This window comes from Nicotiana tabacum, chromosome 5, assembly GCF_000715075.1.
Source record: "Nicotiana tabacum cultivar K326 chromosome 5, ASM71507v2, whole genome shotgun sequence".
Taxonomy (NCBI): Eukaryota; Viridiplantae; Streptophyta; class Magnoliopsida; order Solanales; family Solanaceae; genus Nicotiana; species Nicotiana tabacum.
The window spans coordinates 161,004,759-161,013,565 of NC_134084.1; positions in this window are offsets into that span (position 1 = coordinate 161,004,759).

The following is an 8,807-nucleotide window of genomic DNA, read 5'->3' on the forward strand; positions in this document are numbered from 1 at the left end:
GTAAATTTGGCCATCTGTGAAATAATTTGAACTTAATATGGTTATAAATAGCAAAATTAAATCAATGAAATGTTATAGATCCATTTGTGATGTAATTTTGTAATTATTTATGTAAATAAAATAATACAATAAATTAATTTAAAAATATAGAAATTATGGAAAAATATCCATTGATGCTAATGCATAGTTTTGAAGGTATATATGCACTTTAAAATATTATAGGGAAAAATTGGATATCAACAGCTGCCCCTCTTTACCCGGGAATGATGAAAGAGTTTTCGTGTAAAGAAATGATGGCGAATTTTGACCGAATGGGATGTTTTGAAAGATAGAGGTCGGACTCTGGTTTTTGAGCTGCCTACATACCCCTGGTTTTACAGGAATCAGGCCATGTGTAGTTCTGGATCCACTAGTGAATGCAGCCGATGGAGTTGTTATAGGAATGGTAGCCAATTTCGGCAAAGGTTCTTTTATGAAGGGTAATGTCGGATGGAGTTATGATTTTGGGTTTGGAGTGTATCAGATGTGTTATAGGTTAGATAACTAGATGTCACGAGGTAGGATGGGCGACTGATGAAAATCGGTAGTAAAAGTAGTATGAGCGGAAATCGGAGCGAAGGTTGCTCCTATTTGAAAAAAATGTTACCTTCGAGATCACCTGCAAACTCAAAATACGATGCATGCAAGTACGTAGATTACTGCAAAAATTTGAACGTGAAGCAAATTCCCTTTGGACCATGAAAGATTGCCTTTGGACGGTGTGGATGACGTCCTTAGACTATGATGTCCCAAGCTATGAATTGAGAGATATGAGATTCGCAGGCCATGAAATAATGTTCTCAGGTCATGAGGATGATGCCTCTGAACCATGACGCCTTTGAATAATGATATGCAAGTTTGAGAGATCCTCAGGCCATGGCATGGTGTCTTCTGGCTATGAGGATGATGCCTTTAGACAATGACGCCTTTGGACAAGTTGGCGATATTTCAGCCCATGAGATGTAATAATATGATGCTAAAATTAACAAGACAAGGCTTAGTCTTGTAAGGTTGAGGGTAGAGCTTAGCCCGAAAGAGGAGCAAATAGATAGTACTGTAATAGAGCAACATTTATGCAAGGAGGGACAATGCTTAGTCCTATGAGAAAGCAGTGCTTAGCCTTATGCCAAATGGAGACAAAGCTTAGTCTCATGCCAGATGTGGGACAAGGCTTAGTCCCTTGCAGATGGAAGACATCACTTAGCCTTATAAAGATATGGAGGCAGGGCTTAACCTCATGCAAGGTTCGGGATAGGGCTTAGTCCCATGCAAGATGCGGGACAGGGCTTAGTCCCATGCAAATGGAAGGCAGAGCTTAGCCTTATGCAAATATGGAGGTAGGGCTTAGCCTCATGTAGATGGAAGGCAACGCTTAGCCTTATGCAGGATGCAGGACATGGCTTAGTCCCATGCGCATGGAATGCAGAGCTTAGCCTTATGCAAATATGGAGGCAGGGCTTAGCCTCATGCAAGATAGAGACAGAGCTTAGTCTCATGCAAATGTAACGACCCGACCGGTCCTTTTGAGCTCTAGCGCGTCGTTCAGCAGTTTGAGACCATGAGCAGCTTCACTTCAAGTATTATGATTTGTACACATGGTTGAAATCAAATTCTGGGAAGTTCGAAGTTGATTTGGAAAGTGAATTCCCATTTTGGAAGCTTTAAGTTGAAAGAATTAACTAAGATTGGATTTTTTAGTAAACGACCTCAGAATCAGGATTTGAAGGTTCCAACGGGTTTGTGTGATGATTTCGGACTAGGGCGTATGTTCGGATTGGGTATTGGATGACCTAGGAGCGTTTCAGCGTCTATTGTGGAAGTTAGCATTTTTAGAAAGAGTTTTATAAGTTTGGGTTAAAGTGCATTTCAGTTTTATCGAGGTCCATTTGGGATTTCGAGACTGGGAATAGCTCCATACGGTGATTTTGGTATTGGGAGCGCATTCGGAAGTGAATTCGGAGGTCCATAGGTCATTTTGGAATCATTTTGCTTAAGATAAAAATTGGATGGTTTTTGAGAAGTTTGACTGGAAGTGTACTTTTTGATATCGGGTCGAATTCTGATTCCAGAAGTTGGAGTAGGTCTGTAATGTCAAATACGACTTGTGTGCAAAATTTGAGGTCAATCGGACGTGATTTGATAGGTTTCGGCATCGAATAAAGAAGTTTGAAGTTCTAAAATTCATCAAGTTTGAAATGGGGTGTGATTTGTGACTCTAGCATTATTTGATGTGATTTGAGGCCTCAAGCAAGTTCGTAAGGTGTTATGGGACTGGTTGGTGTGATTGGACGGGGTTCCGGGGGGCTCCGAGTAGTTAACGGATTGAACTTTAAATTTAAAGAAAAACTGAGGCAGCTGATATCTGGTGTAACTGCACCTGGGAGGTTGTGGCCGCAGGTGCGGAGCCACAGAAGCGACATGGGAGTCGCAGGTGCAGAATTGGGCAGCCAAGGGAAGGACCGTAGATGCGAGGCATTGGTCGCATCTGTGCAAGCACAGAAGCGAGGGAGCTGACCGCAGAAGCGGGAAGAGATCGCAGAAGCGGTAGTGGGGGCCGCACCTGCGGGATTGCAAAAGCGGTCAAGTGACCGAAGGTGCGGAAATGCTGGAGGTAGTGAGTTCTTTAAAAATCAGGATTTGGTCCATTATCCTTCATTTTTCTTCTTGGTTAGGCGATTTTGGAGCCTTTGAAGCGGGGGATTTCATCATCAAACATGAGGTAAGTTAATTCCACCCCTTGTGAGTTAAATACATGGATTATTGCATATTAAAGTATGAAAATTGGTAGAAATTTGGGGTTTTGGAGGAAAGACCTAGAATTTGTATTTTTGGATTTTGACCACGATTTTGGGCTTGAAATTGAGAGCAAATTATATATTTTAGTTCGCGAGGTTGTGGGTAAACTTTATCTTCGAAAAATTTCGGAATCCGCGCACGTGGGCCCGAGGGCAATTTTGTCAACTTTTCGAGTGAAGTTGGTATTTTATATAAAATGAATTTTTATGAGTATTAAGGTGTATTTTCATTGGTATGACATTTTTTGGTTAGTTTTGGAGCGTTGGGGCATCGACTTGAGTCGTCGGAAGGGCTTGGAAGCCGGTTTTGGAACTTCGGAGCAAGGTGAGTCTCTTATCTAACCTTGTAAGAGGAAATTATCCCCATAGGTGAAATAATTAGTTATGTGCGTCTATTTGTGGGGGCTACATACACACAAGGTGACGAGAGTCCGTGCGTAATTACTTTTATGCTTAAGTCTGGGTAGTGTAGGACCCATGGAATATTTATAATCTTGTTGATAGTTTGAATTGCTTAAATCATATCAAATTAGTAAATGAATTTCTAAAAAGATTAAACTTCATTTCCTTAAATCGTTAAAAGAGAATTGGTTTTTCTTTGGATAATTGTTGCCTGATGACTTCTTGATTTTACTGTCTGTGTGTGTTTATTTTTGAAACAGGCCGAACGTCTAGGCAGATTAAATAGATGCATCTATAGTTCGTGCCATTCGACCCTCTAGCAGTGCACATTTAAGTATTGTTGGATTGGGCCGTACAACCTCGGCATGATATGCACATGCTTGTTTTGTTTACCTAAGATTTATACATGTTGTTATTTGCCTTTCCTAGCCTGAGATAAAATGATAAAGATGATGAAATATAAATCTTTGAAATTCATTATTATTTGAGAAGTTGTTTACCTGCTTTCAGGATTTATGAGTTTATAACTGCTTTATAAATTCTATGATTTCCCTTACATTTTCAATATATTATTATTGGACCACTAGTAAGCGTCGAAGTCGACCTCTCGTCTCCACTTCTTAGAGGTTAGACGGGATACGTACTGGGTACACATTATTTTCGTACTCATACTACACTTGATGTGCATTTTTGTTGCACAGGAACATGTATGTCTAGTGGCTTAGTTGGGTGCAGCGGCATGGTTGATACAGAGACTTGCGAGACGATCCGCAGCCAGCAGAGTCTCCTTCAGGGTATTGTACTGTATTTTCGTTTCTATCCAATTTGTATTCCGGACAGTTATTGTATTTTATTTCACTTCCTAGTAAATGCTCATGCACTTGTGACATCGGGTTCTGGGATGACTATAGGACTATTCAGTATTTAAATTTGTTAAAGACACCATTATTTTCTCGGTTAAGTTCATTATTTATCATTTAATGTAAGGAAAAGAAATGATTTCAAAATTATTAAAACGAGAATGTAATTAAGTATTTATGGTTGGCTTGCCTGACAGCGGTGTCCGGTGCCATCACGACCCGTAGTGGATTTTTGGGTCGTGACAACATGGTATCATAGCACTAGGTTCCCTTAGGTCTCACGAGTCATGAGCGAGTCTAGTAGTGTCTTGCGGATCGGTACGGAGATGTCTGTACTTATCTTCGAGAGGCTACAGGGCTATTAGGAGCACTTCCCTTCTTGATTCCTCATCGTGCGGTTTGATTCCTTTGAGGCTTATGCCCTCGTTTCCTTGCTACTCAATCTTATGCGACGCGAAGCCCTTATTATAAATCGAGAATTGAAGAATTTTAATGGTACTACAGATGTGGTGCAGGATGTTTCTCCCAGCATAGTTGGTTGGGCTATTGTCGTCACCTTGCAGAAGGAAATTCTATCATTTCAGCTCAGTAGCTGCACTCCTGAGAGCTTTGAGGCTATGCGCAGATTTCTATGATTGCTCATGATTGGTCATCAAAGGGTATTGGCGTAATGGTAGGATACTTGCCTATGTGTTGGGGTAGCGAATAACTTGGAATGAGGTCTACCCACTACACGATTCAGAGATTCGATACTTCATTTTCGGTAGAGGAAAAACAATTGGCCTATGAATGTCCAAATTTGGATTGGTGGAGTCATGAGACTTGATGTTTTCAAGTGTGGTGGAATTTTTATCTGCGGCATGGTATCGTCGTCCTCGATTGAATATGTTAAGATCGCTAGTGTTAAGGTTTTCTTCAATTCGCCTTTGGGGCAGGGTATTGTGAAATGATATTGGAGAAGCAACTGTCAAGGATCGCGGTGTGTTGTGGTTTAGGATTGAACCGGTGTTTCTAGTGTTGATGGCTTAAGAAAGATGATCTTCAGAAAGGTTTAAAATTAGTAGCGATTTGTGGGTTCAAGTGCTACGAAGATAAATTTTTATTTAAGGCAATAACTAGGCAACGAAGGATGAGGAAGTACATGTGGGAGGTGCCATGCGATGGTTAAATTTTTAAGAAAGCCAGGTGTAAGAAGCAAAAGTCGAATAGTCACTTAAAGAAGAGGGTTAGGCCAAAGTGGGAGAGTGGCAGAGCAACATGTGGATTCAGTGGCAGGATAACTACACCCTTGAGGAAAGCTTGGAGTAATTTGGGAATTTTGGCGGACGATGATTGGGTCTACAGGCTTAATTTGGAATATTGGCTGGTATGCGGCGGGAGATTGGATATGATGGAAAGGAGTTGCTGGATATGAGGAAGGATGAAACATGACTTTGGATAAGAAGATATTGTCGCACATTTAGTTGAGGTCCAAAAGGAGCGAATGGACTTGTGCAGCTGATGAATGAGCACGAGCTCATGTGGGTGATCCCCTGCAAGTGGGTCAGCGGTCACGTGGTTGGCGAAGCTCCTGCGAAGGATTTTACTGGCTATCCGGTAAGAGGTTGAATATGTGAATGTTGATAGAGACTCAGAGTGTTCATAAAATGCTAATTGAAGGATTTCGAGGAATCTGGCGGTTTGATTGCGTAAGGTCATGTCAATAAGAGATAAAGAATCTTTGTGGGTTCCGGAGTCGTGTAATAGTGACTTCAAGCTAAGTGGGAGAGTCCCAACGCCTACAGATGGATTTCATGGTCGTCTGCTTGTGAGGTTTTGGGTTATCAGCATATTGGTGAGTTATTTCAGTTAAGAGAAAAGGATATAAGTGGTAATTGAGCAAGGGAATTGTTAAAGGTGTGCTATAGTTGGCCTTGTTAACCCATGTTTAGGCTTGGGGAAGGTTCAAGGTTTATGCTTTGTATAGATACGAGTTTCAAGAAGAGTGATTTGTCCGGGTGCTTCGTCGAGAGGGTGTTCATATGCTAGGAGATTCTTGGAGTCGATTATATTTGGGACCAAGTTAGAGTAGGTGGCTCTCAACAACGGACCTAGTGGATCCAAAGGTTAAAGTGTGGTGTCTAAGGATTTCGAGTCCATAAGTATGGTTAAGAATCGAGCTTTTGCAGCGGATCATGATAACAGAATCAGAATGTTTTATGAAACTTTCGGCTTGCAATGCAGCATTTGGAGGAATGGGAGGAAACAGACTTTAGATCCATAGGGGGATCATTAGAATAGGTATACCAGTTGAGGATGCGTATATGCGCATAAGGAATGTAAGATATGGTTTGTGGGATTTGAGACAACATGGTCTCATGATTCAAGGTCACTCGGGATGAGAGCGGATGGAGTGTGTTATGTGTTGAATTGAGTTATTATTATTTCTGAGTAGTTGAGGATAAATTAGAAGAGGTTGTATTGGTTATCCATGGTTGAATTGGCATACTGGTGGCAGTGATCAGTTCCTTCAGCGTGATTAAGTTATGCATGTGATTTGTGACAGTACGTGTGAGGCCTGACGGCCACCGTGATTGATCTTATTTGGAAGTATTCATCTATTATGGCCTATTATGGGTAGGCGGATCTCGGAAGGGCTATGGTGGCTTAGACCACTACTTGAGGATTTGCATGTTCTACAGTTATAAGGATTCACTCGCATGATGCTATGGTTCGCCTGAAATGAGTTAAGTGAAAAGTTTTTATATGATGAGGTATTAATCTATTAGTGGTCCAGGAGTTATGATGAAATTCTGGTGCTATCACATATTGGCGTGTTAGGTGCGGTGAGTGGTATGGAATTTGAAAGTGAGGATCAAGGTTGCAGTTCGATATTGACAAGGATGTCGCGAGCTCGGATGAGCAGGAAAGGAGTTTGGAAGTTTAAAGTAAGTTGGTATTGTCTTCAGCGTCATCTGAGATCACTGCCTTATACAAGAGGCTTCGTGTTTTTATTTGCGGATTCTTGATTTGCTTTATAGCATGGTATGGCCGGTGGTGAGGATGTGTAGACTTGTTATCTGGTACGGAAGGTCGTGGGGGTATGTCCCACAGGAAGATTGTATAGGTGTGGCATGTAGTCACTTGATTGAGTAAAGAATTAAACCAAATATGAAGATAATGGTGATATCATTAATTTGAGAATTTATGCCTGGAGGGCACTTGGTTTATTGAGTTTTGGACTATGGAGGATTGCTCCGGTTATAATGGTTGATCTTGTGTGTTATGGTAAAAGGGGGTTATTATGGACTCATGAAAGGTTATTAGCCTAGTTCCGTGCGATCAGAATCGGCTTGAGGTCTGTAGATGGATTTAAATATGAATATGAGCTCTATATCAGGCCAGATGTGTTCATTTCAGCATAGCACTCCTTATGAAGGAGTATTCAGACGTTGGATGCTATTCTATTGTTGGCTATTTCTTGTAATGCTACATTGTGCCGTGTGAGTTGTGAAACGACTTGATAAATTTCTTATGCGTTGAATCTTCGCGTAGAGATGGTGTCATATGAGCAGGATGGCTCTTGAGATTCAGATCATATATTACACCTCAATTGTGCTTGAGTTTTGTAGCTTATGGCGCTATATGTCTCTCTAGGGTTGGTATTATGCACTTAGCGTGCTTGTGATCGATATTCGGTATTTTGTTGTAATGAGCAATTTAGCTCGATGTGTGTCTCCTTATGTGAATTTTATGTGTGGATCGGGTGGCACGCCGCCACATGTATGTTGTTTGGATCGGGTTGCACGCCGCAACAATGTGATGTTGAGTATAATTTTTATATTTTATCCTTTGGATGTTTTGTTTCCCATTTTTTGAGGATAGCTCATATTAGTTGTGTGAGTTGGGTAGTCCCTTCCAAAGTTCATTTTCCTTATGTATCACGTTCGAGTTGGTAGCCTATTGGCACATTGTGGCATCATATGAGACTTTTGGTCATGTCTGGATGGCTTATTGCCTGAGCAGTTCGTACTGGGTAAGACGAGATTATTGGAACTAAGATCAGTGCAATCAGATTACATGAAGAATATTAAAGAGCAAATACCATTATTTGGTTCAGAAAGAGGTAATGATTCTTGTCATGAGTATGGTCTCAATGATTTGTTGACTCAGCAGTTGGTTATGAATTTCTACGTGCATCTTCCATCATGGTGGTGTTGTAAGAGTTAGAGCAAGATGTATATGGGTCATGAGATGCATTGGGAGCGTCAGATTCGTGGAATTTCGACTAATTTGATCAGAGAATGTTATTGTGGTCCTGTGAGTAAAGTGATGCAAGGTGTGAATTCAGCAAATGTATACAGTCATGTTTTGGTACAATGTGTAGTGATTGATATGGTGATCGTATGTTGAAAATAGTCATGGCAGAGAATTACGGATGTTGGAATTGGGCTCTAAGCTTATTTGCTTGAATGAAAGAGAATATCTTCAAATTTGCTCAAGCTAATATGTTCAACGGAGTTGTGGTAGCATAGGTAGGTGATCGAGGTGTTAAACAGTGATTTCGGACAACTCCAGCGTAGTTCTCAGCACGTTCGAGGACGAACATATGTTTAAGTGGGAGAGAATGTAACGACCCGACCGGTCGTTTTGAGCTCTAGCGCGTCATTCAGTATTTTGAGACCATGAGCAACATTTCTTCAAGTATTATGACTTGTACGCATGGTCGGAA